Below are 16,101 nucleotides of genomic sequence, written 5' to 3'. Positions count from 1 at the left end.
CTAAACACCACCAAGCCTTTAAAAATACTACCTCTATTTTCTCAAGAAATTAATTATCTGGTTGGCAAAAATCCAAACTTTTGACAACCCTCTTTGTTAGTGAGTGTGTGGGAAAAACTGGACCTCTCATGCGTTGCTGGTGGGGGTGAAAACTGGCTCAAGGCCCGTGGAAGTCAATTTCGCAATTGACATGCAGCAAAATCACTTCTATCCTTTTGATCCAGCAATCCCTCTTCTGGAAATTTAACCTACAGATATGTTTGCAAGTGTGTGAAATGGCATATGTTCAAGTTTATTCATTGTGACTTTATTTGTATGGGATTAGGGAAAAAAAATCTAAAAAAGCCTATCAACGTGAGCCTTATGAAATGAATTATGGCACAACTCGACAATGAAATTCTGTGCAACTGAAAAAAGAATAATGAAACTCTTTATGTGCTGAGATGGAAAGATGAGCTCTAAGATAGACTATTATTTAAAAAAGGCAAAGTGCAAGGCAGTGTATATAACATGCATTTGTATTTGCTTTTATTTCTATAAAGACATTCAAGTGGAAGACACAAGTGACCTATTATATTCTAGTGGCGGGTCTAGGCAGACAGAATATAAGGTATAGAAATAAAAATTTCTCTGCATATTTTCATATGGATTATTTTCTGATCCTGTGAACATATTGTTATTGTTGTTTGTCAGTAAGTCATGCCCAACTCTTTTTCAACCCAGGGACTGAAGCCCACCAGTTTCCTCTGACGCCTGGAGTGGGTTGCCATTTCCTTCTCCAGGGGATCTTCCTGACCGAGGTATTAAACCTGTGCCTCTTGCATTGGCAAGCAGATTCTTTACCACTGAGCCACCTGGGAAGATCATTCAAAATTCAAATTAAAGCTTCAAGCATTGTCTATATTTGAAATCATGCTCTTAAAACCTATTGAGGGACTTCCAGTTCAGACAAGATGGTTTAAACTCGTTTCTCCGTGATCTCCATTGCTAAATAAACTCTCAACCTGGAAAATAACACAAGAAGTAGCCAAGGACAACTCTGAAACCAGAAAAGAGGAAAGTCACATGGTTTGGGACCTCAGGATTGAAGAGAGAACACAGTAGCAGTGCATCTACACCCTGTCTTGGCCCAAGAAGGTGACTCAAGTCCAGCATTTCCTGACCATAATCTAGCAAGAAGGCAGCCCAGGTGAGATCTCCTCCTCCTTCCCTGACCCCATTGAATCAAAAGAGATTACCTCTGACAACAGAGCTCCTGTTCAAGGTTACGAACCTCCATCCATAGTTCTTCAGGCACTCTGTCTACCAGATCTAGTCACTTGAATCTATTCGTCACCTCCACTGTATAATCATAAGGGCATACCTGAATGGTCTAGTGGTTTTCCTACTTCCTTCAACTTGTGCCTGAATTTTGCAATAAGAAACTGATGATCTGAGCTACAGTCAGCTCCCAGTCTTATTTCTATTGACTGTATAGATCTCCATCTTCGGGTACAAAGAATATAATATAGTTCGGTATTGACCATCCGGTGATGTCCATGTGTAAAGCCATCTCTTGTGTTGTTGGAAGAGGGTGTTTGCTATGACCAGTGCCTTCTCTTGGCAAAACTCTATTAGCCTTTGCCCTGCTTCATTTTGGCCATGGGATAAAATGGTGGACTGCCTGAAGAGGCATTGGCAGCCTGGGAAGTGGCTTCTCAGAGATCACGGAGGAGGGAGTCGGGTAGTGACTAGCACCTCCATTTCCCAGTGAGGAGTTGGAGGACAGGAAAAGTGGTAGCAGCAGATTGGCTTCAAGATGGCCAGGGACTCCTGGACAGAGGAGAGGCAGGGATGCCTTCTGCTCCCAGGCAGCAGATCAGCCCCAGGGCAAATCTATGGGCTTCCAAGTCAGTACTAATGGTAAAGAATCTGCCTGCCAAAGCAGGAGACACAGAGACATGAGTTTGATCCCTGGGTTGGGAAGATTCCCTGGAGGAGGAAATGGCAACCCATTCTGGTATTCTTGCCTGGAAGATTCCATGGACAGAGGAGACTGGTGGGCTACAGTCCATGGGGTCTCAAAGTATCAGACATGACTGAGTGTCTAAGCACATACAGTGGAATCTATAAAAATGATATAAGTGATCTTATTAAAAAAAAAATAAGTGATCTTATTTGCAAAGCAGAAATAGAAAGCAGCTGATTCTTAAGCATCCTGTCAGGTTGCTTGCTTTGGGGTCAGTATCTGTCCTGGAGGTACTACCTGGCTTGCTAGCATCTTTTGGCATGGGAGATGACTGTCAACCCTAATAGTGAAGATGACCACTTTCCCTGGCCATTTGCTGTTAGTGGGGCTGCTGATGGACCCCCTTTTGGTACTTGAAAGCTTATCTGAGCACTGAAAAATTGTTTTCCAATTGTGGTGCTGGAGAAGAATTTTAAGAGTCCCATGGAATACAAGATTAAGCTAGTCAATCCTAAATCCAAAGGGGAGGGATATATATGGTAAATAACCCACCTGGATAAGGAGACATAAGAGAAGCAAGTTCAATCCCTGGGTCAAAAAGATCCTCTGGAGGAGGACACAGCAACCCACTTCAGTATTCTTGCCTGGAGAATCTCATGGACAGAGGAGCCTGGTGGGCTACAGTCCATAGGGTTGCAAAGAGTCAGACACGACTGAAGGAACTTAGCACTGTATATATTTATGTGTATATATATATTTATATATATATGTGTATATATGTATATTAGCCATATATACATATATAGCTGGTTCATTTTGCTGTGCAGTAGAAACAAACACAACTTTGTAAAGCAACTATTTTCCAATAAAATTCTTTTTCAAAAGAATCAGCTGCTCTATTTATCCAGAAACACAAACTGTAATACACACTTATGGGATTCAACTGAACAAAGAAAAAGGCAACAATCTTATTCCTCCACATATCCCTTCCCTTTCCACAGGTCCTCAGCTGCCACTAGTCTTTTAGAATCTCATCTTTCAATGAAAATTGAAGTACTGATGCCCATCTTAACCTGGGATTTTTAAATTCTTGTACTGGGTATATATTTTGTGATATAAAGGAATCATAAGAATGCATCACCCATGAGTGAGAAAATAATCCCAAGAAGTCTTACCCAAGATTGAACCCAAAGGCAAGTAAATTATGTTCATTAAATAAAATTTAAAGCAAGTATATAAGACAAACGTAGAGTGCTGTTTGATTGCCTAAACTATCACATGTTCAGCACCTTAGTCACATTAGAGGAGCTGATGAGGATAACACTGTGCTAAGTGTTACCATTAAAGTGCTACACAAACCTGAATGATGCCAACTGTGTCCAGGAAAGTTGTATCATGTGAAGCAGAAGGATGTTATGTCAGGCAGAACTGCAACTAGTATAATAAGGGAAGTAAGTCAGACAGAGAAAAACAGATACCGTATGATATCACTTACAGGTAGAATCTAAAATATAACACAAATGAACTGATTTATGAAACAGAAACAGACTCACAGACATAGAGAACAGACTTGTGGTTGCCAGTGGGGAGGGGTTAGTGGAGGGAGGGATTGGGAGTTTCGGATTAGCAGATGTAAACTAGTACATATAGAATGGATAAACATTAAGGTCCTGCTGTATAGAACAGAGAACTATATTCAGCACCTGTGATATGCCATAATGGAAAAATATATGAAAAAGAATATATATATTGTAAATCCACTGAAGAATATATATATTCATATATATATATAGACAGAGAGAGATATATACTGAATCACTTTGCTGTACACCAGAAGCATAAACTGTAATTAAGATTGCTGGGAGAAATATTAATAACCTCAGAAATGCAGATAACACCACACTTATCCCAGAAAGCAAAGAGGTATTAAAGAACCTCTTGATGAAGGTGAAAGAGGAGAGTAAAAAAAGCTGGCTTAAAACTCAACATTCAAAAAATGAAGATAATGACATCTGCTCCCATCACTTCCCCAAATAGATGGGGAAACATTGAAACAATTACAGACTTTATTTTCTTGGGATCATAAATCATGCCACTGGCGACTGCAGCCATGAAATTAAAAGATGCCTGCTCCTTGGAAGGAAAGCTATGATAAACCTAGCCAGCATATTAAAAAGCAGAGATATTATTTTCCCAACAAAGGTCCATATAGTCAAAGCTATGGTTTTTCCAGTAGTCATGTATGGATGTGAGAGTTGGACCATAAAGAAATCTGAGCATCAAAGAATTGATGCTTTTGAATTGTGGTGTTGGAGAAGACTCTTGAGAGTCCCTTCGACTGCAGGGAGATCAATCCAGTCCATCCTAAAGGAAATCAGTCCTGAATATTCACTGGAAGGACTGATGCTGAAGCTGAAGCTCCAGTACTTTGGCCTCCTGATGTGAAGAGCTGACTCACTGAAAAAGACCCTGATGCTGGGACATATTGAAGGTAGGAGAAGGGGACGACAGAGAACAAGATCGTTGTATGGTATCACTGACCCAATGGACATGAGTTTGAGCAAACTCGAGGAGATGATGAAAGACAGGGAAGCCTGGCGTGCTACAGTCCGTGGGATTGCAAAGAGTCAGACACAACTGAGTGACTGAACAATAACAGAAGCTAAGAACTATAAATTGTAAATCAACTATGCATGCATGCTTGCTAAGTTGCTTCAGTAGTGTCTGACTCTTTGCAACCCTATGGACTGTAGCCCTCCAGGCTCCTTTGTCCATGGGATTCTTCAGTCAAGTACACTGGAGTGGGATGTCATGCCCTCCTCCAGGGGATCTTCCCTACTCAGGGATCAAACCCACGTCTCTTATGTTTCCTGCACTGGTAGGCAGGTTCTTTACCACTAGCACCACCTGGAAAGCCCAAATCAACTAAACCTCAATTTAAAAAAAGAAAAAGAAAAGCAGAATTTACAAGGTAGAAATTTCTAAACACAAAGAAAATAATGGAAGCATAACTAAAATAACTAAATATGGTTAAAGGAGATGAATACAGGTACAGCACTGACAAATGGGCAGACTGGAATAATCTGTTTTATGTGTCAAATAAGCTGAACTATAGTCCTCATAGCTGTGAAGGTATTTTGTAGATATGAAGAAAATCCATAGTCAGCCAATTCTAAGTAATATAAATTATCCTGAAAATTTTGGATGGACCTATTTTAATCAGTTGAATGGCCTTAAGAACAGAATAGAGGCTTCCGAGAAGAAATCGCCCCCAAGAACTGCAGTTTCAGCTCCTGCCCTATATTCCGCCCACCCCTCCTGACTGCCTGCCCTGTGGACCGCAGACTTGTCAGATCAATTCTCTCAATCATATATACCATTTTGTGGTAAGAAATCTCTCAATATCTACCTCCTCCTGGTCCTGTTTCTCTGCTGGGACTTTGCCTGACTGATTCCAACTTTGTTTCTTATCATTATTCCTCTAACCCCAACTTATGTGGGTCACTGTCTTTCACCCTGTATTCTAACCATGCCCCACTTCCTCTGCTATACAGATCACACAGAGACCAGGTTTTGCTCAAATGCAGCACAACCGAGCTCTCCCTCTCTTCCTGTCTCATCTTGTCCTGCATGCCTTGTGCCTGTATTTCTGTCTTCAACTTTATTCAGCTTATTCTTTGATCCTATACAATCTTGAATTATTTTTTGAGTGGATAATAGAATTTTCCTCTCCCATCCACCATTGTTGCTAGTTTTAAAGATCTTGAGAACAGAAATAGAATGTTCAGGTTGCTTTAGTATAATTCTGGTGGACCCAAAGTAGATACTTATTTATACATGACTGGTGTAAACATATATTGTGTGGAAGGATGAAGTGAAAAGAGGGGAGATTTACTAGACTTCATGCTAAATGAAAATAAGCATCCCAAATAAATCTCAACATAACAGCAGCCAGAATAGATTGTAGAATCATCTATGTTTACTAACTTGGAGACCAATTACAATGATTAAACTATGAGAATGAAAAGTGTACATATATTGGGTCAGTAGCTTAGTCGTGTCCAACTCTTTGTGATCCCTTGGACTCTATAACCCACCAGACTCCTCTGCCCATGGGATTCTCCAAGCAAGAATACTGGAATGGGTTGCCATTTCCTTCTCCAATACATATATTAATTATATACAATTATATAAATAAGTTAAAGCACATTCTTATTTTGATTATTACCTAAGTACCTCCTGGAATCCAGTGATTTCAAGAACCGTGATGCCATCAACATTCTACTTTATTCCAGGCAACTGAGAAAATGATGATATGTCCATTCTTTGGGGGACTTGTAAAAACTGTGCAAGGAGACCTTACCTGGCAGGCTGTCTATGATAGGGTCATTGCAGATACAACAAAGACTAAATACAGAATGTTAGAAGAAGGTAGATTGTATCTTCTAAGAGAAACCTTCTAGCCATCAGAGAAGCAAGATGTATTAATTAACCTGTTTCTAAAGCATCAACTTGAGGAAGGATGCATGTAACATATGAAAATGACTTGTACTAAAAGATCCCTTCTAAACAGAAATCAGTATTTGTTACCAATCTAAAATTTATCCATAAAAGACCAGAAAAAGAAGAAGTGTAAAGGATTGATGAAGCAGAATAAATAAACTGAGTGTGTCTTACTTACACAGGCACCACACTAGATGCTCTAGATGTAACCTCTTATTTCATCATCAAAAATTCCTAAGACAGTAATGATATTATTTCTCCACTTAAAAATGAGAAATCAAGGTTCAGAGAAGTTGATTAATTTTTCCCAGGTTACTCAGTGAATCATTGCTAGAACGTAGGACTGAACTCAAGCCAGACTAATTTTCGAAATCAATTTTCTTTTCATACACCTCCATAAAAAGTGTTTAAACACATTTATTTTCTACTTCTTTTCACAATCCCCTAGGGATGTTATTATTAAGATGTTATTAAGAAGAGGTGGCAAGAATACACAGAAAGTGAAAGTGAAAGAAAGTGAAGTCGCTCAGTCATGTCTGACTCTTTGTGACCCTGTGGACTGTAGCCTACCAGGCTCCTCCGTCCATGGGATTCTCCAGGCAAGAGTACTGGAGTGGGTTGCCATTTCCTTCTCCAGGAGATCTTCCCAACCCAGGGATCAAACCCGAGTCTGCCGCATTGCAGGCACACGCTTTACCATCTGAGCCACCAGGGAAGAACTATACAAAAAAAGATCTTCATGACCCAGATAATCACGATGGTGTGATCACTCACATAGAGCCAGACATCCTCGGATGTGAAGTCAAGTGGGCCTTAGGAAGCATCACTATGAACAAAGCTAGTGGAGGTGATGGAATTCCAGTGGAGCTATTTCAAATCCTGAAAGATGATGCTGTGAAAGTGCTGCACTCAATATGCCAGCAAATTTGGAAAACTCAGCAGTGGCCACAGGACTGCAAAAAGTCAGTTTTCATTCCAATCCCAAAGAAAGGCAATATCAAAGAATGCTCAAACTACTGCACAATTGCACTCATCTCACACACTAGTAAAGTAATGCTCAAAATTCTCCAAGTCAGGCTTCAGCAACACATGAACCGTGAACTTCCAGATGTTCAAGCTGGTTTTAGAAAAGGCAGAGGAACCAGAGATCAAATTACCAACATCCGCTGGATCATCAAAAAAGCAAGAGAATTCCAGAAAAACATCTATTTCTGCTTTATTGATTACGCCAAAGCCTTTGACTTTGTGAATCACAATAAACTGTGGAAAATTCTGAAAGAAATGGGAATACCAGGCCACCTGACCTGCCTCTTGAGAAACTTGTATGCAGGTCAGGAAGCAACAGCTAGAATTGGACATGGACCAACAGACTGGTTCCAAATAGGAAAAGGAGTACGTCAAGGCTGTATATTGTCACCCTACTTATTTAACTTCTATGCAGAGTACATCATGAGAAACGCTGGGCTGGAAGAAGCACAAGCTGGAATCAAGATTGCCAGGAGAAATATCATAACCTCAGATATGCAGATGACAACACCCTTATGGCAGAAAGTGAAGAAGAACTAAAGAGTCTCTTGATGAAAGTGAAAGAGGAGAGTGAAAAAGTTGGCCTAGAGCTCAGCATTCAGAAAACTAAGAACATGGCATTTGGGCCCATCACTTCATGGCAAATAGATGGGGAAACAGTGGCTGAATTTATTTTTCTGGACTCCAAAATCACTGCAGATGGTGATTGCAGCCATGAAATTAAAAGATGCTTACTCCTTAGAAGGAAAGTTATGACTAACCTAAATAAAGAGCACATTAAAAAGCAGAGACGTTACTTTGTCAACAAAGGTCTGTCTAGTCAAGGCTATGGTTTTTTCAGTGGTCATGTACGGATGTGAGAGTTGGACTATAAAGAAAGCTGAGCACCGAACAAATGATGTTTTTGAACTGTGGTGGTGGAGAAGACTCTTGAGAGTCCCTTGGACTGCAAAGAGATCCAAACAGTCCATCCTAAAGGAGATCAGTCCTGGGTGTACTTTGGAAGAACTGATGTTGAAGCTGAAACTCCAGTACTTTGCCACCTGATATGAAGAGCTGACTCACTGGAAAAGACCCCGATGCTGGGAAAGACTGAGGGCAGGAGGAGAAGGGGACAACAGAGGATAAGATGGTTGGATGGCATGACCGACTCAATGGAAATGGGTTTGGGTGGACTCTGGGATTTGGTGATGGACAGGGAGGCCTTCCATACTGGGGTTCATGGAGTCGCAAGATTCAGACACGAATGAACGACTGAACTGAACTGAACTGAAGGATGTTATTGGACCCAAGACTTTTTTTTAAGTAGAAGCATGACAGTATGTGTCCTTCCTCAGCCTGTGAGCACCAGGGATCCCCAGTTTGCAAGTTATATTACTGTTATTCCATTGAATGCCCATTTAGACAACATGTAGCAATAAAATCAGATGTTAGCAGACAGATTCACTTGCTTCCTCTTCCAATCATCACAGCCATGGGATCAGAGAGACAGGAGTGAGGGGATGATTGCCAAGGTTTTCATCATCACATTAGCTGCCAGCAGGAAATCTGTGCTGCCAAAAATTGACTTTGACAACTCTTCTGTTTACAGACTAATAAACTCAGTTACATGTCCTTCTATGACGATGGACAGCTTTATTTTCGTTTTATGTTTTCAACATATATTTACTTATCCAAACACTGTTTCAGCTAGTATCTTAAAATCACGCACTATAACTGTGCTGACAGAAAGATGATTTACTGGCCAGTTTGAGAGCTAACCGGGGACTTGATGTGGGGATCTTTAAGAAATGTGCTTTGAATTCAAAGCAGGAGCCTCAGTTCTTCCATCCAATTAAAAAGGAAGCCTAATGGTTGCCGGGGGGGTGTCAGATTAGTTATTGTTTTCTGCTTCCTTTCAATGCAGAAAATATACAACTACACCTTAAGGAAGTGCCAAGTTGAATTCCATTCACTCAGCCCTTGTTTTGTGTGTGCAGTGTGCCTGACCTGGTACTTGGTCTTAGGGACAGATGCATGACCTCAAGAAGCCAAAGAAGGATCAAAAAGTGAATTATGGCAGCCACTTATGCACATGAAAGGTACTCAGGCAAAGTTCTGGGACAGGATAAAGAATGATCTGGAACAAAAGTAAGGAAGAAAGTTCAGGGTCTAAAGAACGGAGTGATACTTCTATAAAATTGTACATCAACTCTACTTCAATAAAAATAAAATAACACATTGACACACAAAAAAAGAATGGAGTGATAAACTCTACTCAATGTTCTGTGGTAACCTAAATGGGAAGGAAATTCAAAAAAGAAGGGATATATGTATACGTATAACTGATTCATTTTGCTGTAGAGCAAAAAATAACACAGCATTGTAAAACAACTATACTTCAGTAAAAATTAAAAAGAATCTAATGCATTTAAGGAATGAATAGTCAGTGAGTACCAACATAACTTGACCCATATGGGAATGCAACTGAAAATATTGGGGTTTAGGAGGATGCCATGTGATGAGCAGTCACACTTACTGAACTGTGTGTGTGTTAGTCGCTCAGTAGTGTTCGACTCTTTGCAACCCCATGGACTGTAGCCCACCAGGCTCCTTTGTCCATGGGATTCTCCAGGCAAGAATACTGGAGTGGGTTGCCATTTCCTTCTCCAACTGAACTGAGAAGCAAGGATTTTCTCAATGAGATAATGTGGATAATATACGATTTGAAGTTGAGCAGTAGTAGCCTCAGAATTTCTTTTAGAAAATAAGTTACATATATGATATCATTTATGAAACGAATCGCCAGTCCAGGTTCGAGCATGATACTGGATGCTTGGGGCTGGTGCACTGAGATGACCCAGAGGGATGGTATGGGGAGGGAGGAGAGAGGGGGGTTCAGGATGGGGAACACGTGTATACCTGTGGCGGATTCATGCTGATGTATGGCAAAACAAATACAATATTGTAAAGTAATTAACCTCCAATTAAAATAAATAAATTTATATTTAAAAATAAAAAGAAAGTAAGTTACAAAAAAAAGTGTTATCCACTCAGTCATGTCTGACTTTTTGCAACTCCATGGACTGCAGCCTTCCAGGCTCCTCTGTCGGTGGAATTCTCCAGGCAAGAATACTGGAGTCAGTTACCATGCCCTCCTCCAGGGGATTTTCCCCATACAGGGGTAGAAACCAGATCTCCTTCATTGTAGGTAGATTCTTTACTGTCTGAGCCACTAGGGAAGCCCACGTAACAAAAATGTTAAATCAACCTTAGAAGTTCACTAATAATTCATGTTTTTTGGAGCATGATATAACTGGAGAACCTTTTGAAGGATACTCACACTGACAAAGTCAGAGACAATAAGAACATCCAGGTTTGAGTCCTACTCATCTTATCATTGAACATTCTTGGGCTCTCCATCCTAAATTACCCTTGGGTCCTTCCTATTAATACTTGCTTTGTCCTCATCAAGGTTATCGTGGGAACAAAATGATGTAAATGTATAGGAAGAAGGAATCTGTGAGGAAGGATTAGAATCATACTTGTCAAAGGGATTTCATGCCCATTGATTCATGAGTTTATTCCAGTTGCAATAAGGGACAGAGTCTATTATTTTCCTCTGTTATAAGGCACAAGGAGGGATCAAATCAGTGAAATTACTTGCCATAGGTCACAGTGTTATTGCATTACAGAATTTTAATGGATAAAGGGATATTTTCTAAATTTTGTCTCTGAATTACATATGCAAAATATGTCCACAAAATTCAAACTGAGCACACTGAGAAATCCTTTCTTTCATGACAATTTACAAAGTCCAACCTCACTCTATTATTTAAAATAGAATTGGTAAACTATATTAAACAATCACACTTTCTCTCATTCTCTTATTGCTCATTATTTGTATTATTCTTTTAGTTGATTCATTCCAAATAATAATTACAGCAGTTCAACTCAACCACAAGCTTCAATGTAAGTAGGCAAGAGCTTGAAACATCTGAGACCTTCATACCCCTCATGTTTCCATTTTTTGCTTTTCAAGATTATAAAAGTAACATCATGAAAGAGTACTCAGTATTGTCTAAACCATAGTCAAGAGATGGGCAAATATAACCTGAGCTAGAATATCAGAAAATGGCAAAGGTGAGAAAATGAAACTTTACAGTATGATAACAAGCTATTGTGAAATGTGACATCACACTATGGGAAGTCAACACATTTGTTCTGAGTCATACAACTGGAGCAAATCAAAACTTCTTTCATAGTGACCATGTATGCTGCTGCTGCTAAGTCGCTTCAGTCGTGTCCGACTCTGTGTGACCCCATAGACGGCATGCCGTCTATGGGGTCACACAGAGTCGGACATGACTGAAGAATATATATAAACTTCATATATTAAGTTTAATATGTATGTATCCAGTCCAGATTACTTCTAACTCATGAGCTATACCAGAGCTGTCTATTTCTATGGCGATTAGTTTTTGATTGAAATACATTAGAAATAGATGTACATTTTCCCCATTCAGTGTTCAAAGTAAATATCAATGGTTTCCAAAGAAAGACAACATCAACAATTAAATTATCCCCAGTTAATTATCTACTTTCATATTTTGGGATCTTTTGTTGCTTCTAAGGATTTGGAATAAAGTCAATCTTGTGATTACATTTTTTTGCACATTGTCAAACCAACGTAAGTATTTGAAATTAGCTTTACTGCAGCTTCAGTTAATGAGGGCAAGGGGAGGTGGAGGGAAAGATGGAGAGAAAGAGGAAGGAAAGACCAAATAAAATAACTCACCATGAAGGAAATGACTGTGGGAAACTTAAATTGTTAATGATGTGTTCAAAAGGAAGAGAATCGATCCAAGGTGAATATGCAACATTCATTCCTCCTCCTCCTGTTTAAGCAGAAGTCTTCATATCCATTTGTTTATAATCCTACCATGTTCCATAAAATATTTAAGCATGATCTTTATTCCACTGTGCATACGAAGTGCTTCAGCTGTGTCTGACTCTGTGATCCTGTGGACCAAGGTCTTCTGTCCATGGGATTCTCCAGGCAACAATACTGGAGTGGGTTGCCATTTCCTTCTCCAATGCATGAAAGTGAAAAGGGAAAATGAAGTTGCTCAGCCGTATCTGACTCTTAGCGACCCCATGGACTGCAGCCTACCAGGGTCCTCCTTCCATGGAATTCTCCAGGAAAGAGTACTGGAGTGGGGTGCCATTGCCTTCTATAGATGACCCTTTTTGCAAAGTGGAAATAGAGACACAGAGGTAGAAAACAAATGGGTGGACATCAAGGGGAGAGAAGGGGGTGGGATGAATTGGGATATTGGGGCTGACATATATACACTATGAGATAGATAACCAATGAGAAACTACTGTTATAGCACAGGGGAAAGAAAGAAGGTTCAATCTGTTTGTAGGACATATATTAAGCTAACCTTAAAAATACATTCTGATATCCTGTAGGTGCAGACAAATGCTGTTTGATTCCACTTATATGAGGTACATAGAACAGTCAAATTCATAGAGTCAGAAAATACATTGGTAGATACCAGGGGCCAGAGGGGTAGGGAGGAGGGATGGGGAGTTCATATTTAATGGGTATACAGTTTCAGTTTAAGAAAGTGAAGAATTCTAGAGATGGATATTAGTGAGAGTTGCACAACACTGTTACTGTACTTAGCATCACTGTACTGTACAGTCAAATATGGTTAAGATAGCACAGTTTATATTATGCTACTTTATCACAATAAATTTTTTAAATGTTTACATTTGTTGATTCTCAGCCAGTAGGGACCAGATATAAACAAACAAACAAACAAAAAATGGCAGTTTAGGAAGAAAAACAGGAACTAAATATTTACATTTGATATGGTGGAATTAATTATGTGTGAGTGTGTGGGTACTAAAGGGGCAAAGAGAAGCAGTGTCTAGGAAAGATCTGGGTAGGCTTCATGCAGGAGGTAACAAAGTTGCTGGAGCAAAGAAAGCATAAGAAGAATATCTGGTCAGGAGATTGGCACATGTGAAGACCCTGATATTTCAAGAAATCACAGCCCAACAAGGTCAGGGCTAGGGATGTGAAGGAGCCTCAGAGAGTGAGGCGAACTGTTTAAACTGCCCAGTCCAGTGCATGACACTTAAAAGAAGCTCAATGAATGTTCTTTCTCTTGCCCTTAGGCTGTGCCTTGAGTGAAACTCAAACATTGTCTGTGCTTATCCTTATTTCAAATCATTCCTTTGATTCTCACCCTTGAAAAACACTCTCCTAAGACTTCTCTGCCAACCAAGTCCAGTCCTTGTGTTCAGGCCTGGTCACTCCTCCAAGCCTTTCACAACAGTTCAGTATCTTCTGATCTCCCTTTTTACAGACTAACAGTCACCTTGCAATCAGACTCAAGCAAGTGACTGCACACCTCCTTGAAATACTTGTTTATTAACAGATGCAAAGCTATCAGTCCTTCCTCCTGAAGGGGAGGAAAATCATTCCAATGGCATATAATGATTTTGAATCACCTGAATCCTGATAACACTTAGACAGTTAACAAGCAACAAATTCTCTTGAAAAGAGGATACTCCAACAGAGTTGATGGGACTGCAAATTGGTGCAGCCACTATGCAAAACAATATGGAGGTTTTCCAAAAAATGAAAAAGAGTTGTCCAGCTATACCAAAAATGATCCAGCAGTACCACTCTTGGGCATATATCTGGACAAAACTCTAATTTGAAAAGATGCATGCACCCCTATGTTCATAGCAGCACTATTTACAACAGTCAAGACATAGAAACAACCTAATTGTCCATCAACAGGTGAATGGGTAAAGAAGATGTTGTGTGCATGTTCAACTGCACAGTCGTGTCTGACTCTTTTGCACTCCATGGACTGTAGACCACCAGGTCCTCTGTCCATGGGATTTCCAAGGCAAGAATACTGGAGTGGGATGCCATTTCCTTCTCCAGGAGATCTTCCCAAACCAGGGATTGAATCTGCATCCCTGGCATCTCCTGCATTGGTAGGCAGATTCTTTATCATTGGCACCACCTGGGAAGCCCAAAGAAGATGTAGTACATATATACAGTGGAATACTCCTCAGCCATAAAAAAGAAGGAAATAATGCCATGTGCAGGACCATGGATGGACCTAGAGATTACCATACTAAGTGAAGCAAATCAAAGACAAGTATCATATGGTATTGTTTATATGTAGAATACAAAAAAATGACACAAATGAACTAATTTACAAAACAGAAATAGATTCACAGACATAGAAAACAAACTTAAGGTTACCAAATGGTAAGGAAGAAGGAATACATTAGGAGTTCGGGATTAATATGCACACACTAGTATACATAAGTAAACAGCAAGGTTCTACTCTATGGCACAAGGAACTATATTCCAGATGAGATTGGGCACATTCAGGGTGGTATGGCCATAGACATGAACTATATTCAATATTTTGTAATAACCTATAATGGAATAAAGAATCTTATTAAGAATATGTGCATGTGTGTGCATGTGTAACTGAATTACTTTGTTTTATATCTAAAACTAACACAACAATGCAAATCAACCATAGTTCACTAAACAATTAATTAGTTAAAAATAAATTTTACAAAACGGTGTCTTTCTTTCACTTACTGTTTTTCTCCAATTTCTTATTTAAACATCCAGCCAGTCATTCAGCTATGACCCTTCACCATGATGAAGAAGTAATATTGGGAACATCACTTGGATATTTCTGTTTATAATCTAATCTTAGAACAATTCTCTTCTGCTTTTTAGTTTATCGCTTTTCTTATTTCTCCTCTTTTCTTTCCTCACGCTTCCTTCTTTAATTGTAGCTCAGTTGTATGTCTTCTTGAGACCCTTAAAAGTCTTGGAAGTGAAGTTTTACATTGCAGGTACCAGACATAGTGACCAATATCTGATTGACTTCATCTACTCAAAAGGTTTCAACAACTATATATCCAGTGATTCTGATCTTCCCCTTGGATGACCTGGTTCTGGGATGTCTACGTACTACTGCACTGGGAGCATGACTTCAAGGAACCATCATGTCCCAAACTGAACTGAAGATGGCATCTGCAAAGTCTTCCCCTCTGTCTCCACATCCTCTCTCTGTTCAAATGATCAGAAACCTTGCATTTGCCAGGCACCAGGCTAAATACTTTATGGGGATTCTTTTATCTAATCCTCATGATACTTCCATGAGGTGGCTGCTAGTCTTAGCTACGTATCACAAATAAGGACATTAAAGCACACAAAGCTCACAAAACTTGCCCTAGGTTATACATCTTGTAAGTTGCAGAGCCTGGATTTGACACAGGCTGTCAGGCACAGACCAACCTGGGGACTTAGTCACCACATCCTTCATTCATGAAGTCTTCCAAGTTACAAAGCTAAAAGTCATCCTTCTCTCTGCTGTATTTGATTTGGTTTGTCTTCAAGTCTGTTTGATCCAATTATATATATATATATATATATATATATATAAAATCTTTCAAGTAAGGTCCCTTCTTTCCAGCTTGTTCTCACTCTCATTATTTGCTGCTCACACAATTGCAAATAGCATTGTATTTCTCCCTTGCACCCAACACATACCCGCCTTGTACCTTGACACCTGGCATGAAGTTGT

The 16,101-nt window shown here is 39.7% G+C and overlaps 1 protein-coding gene across 1 annotated transcript in view; it reads right to left on the bottom strand.

Annotated features, from left to right (window-relative positions):
* The window catches only part of CNTNAP5 (contactin associated protein-like 5), a 1,037,136-nt gene that overhangs the window by 374,198 nt on the left and 646,837 nt on the right, over positions 1 to 16,101 (bottom strand). The window lies entirely within an intron of this gene.

Source organism: Bison bison, unplaced genomic scaffold (assembly GCF_000754665.1).
Source record: "Bison bison bison isolate TAMUID 2011002044 unplaced genomic scaffold, Bison_UMD1.0 scf7180017864471, whole genome shotgun sequence".
Lineage (NCBI taxonomy): Eukaryota > Metazoa > Chordata > Mammalia > Artiodactyla > Bovidae > Bison > Bison bison.
The sequence above is the reverse complement of the archived record's forward strand: the minus strand, read 5'-3'. Positions and strand labels throughout refer to the sequence as shown.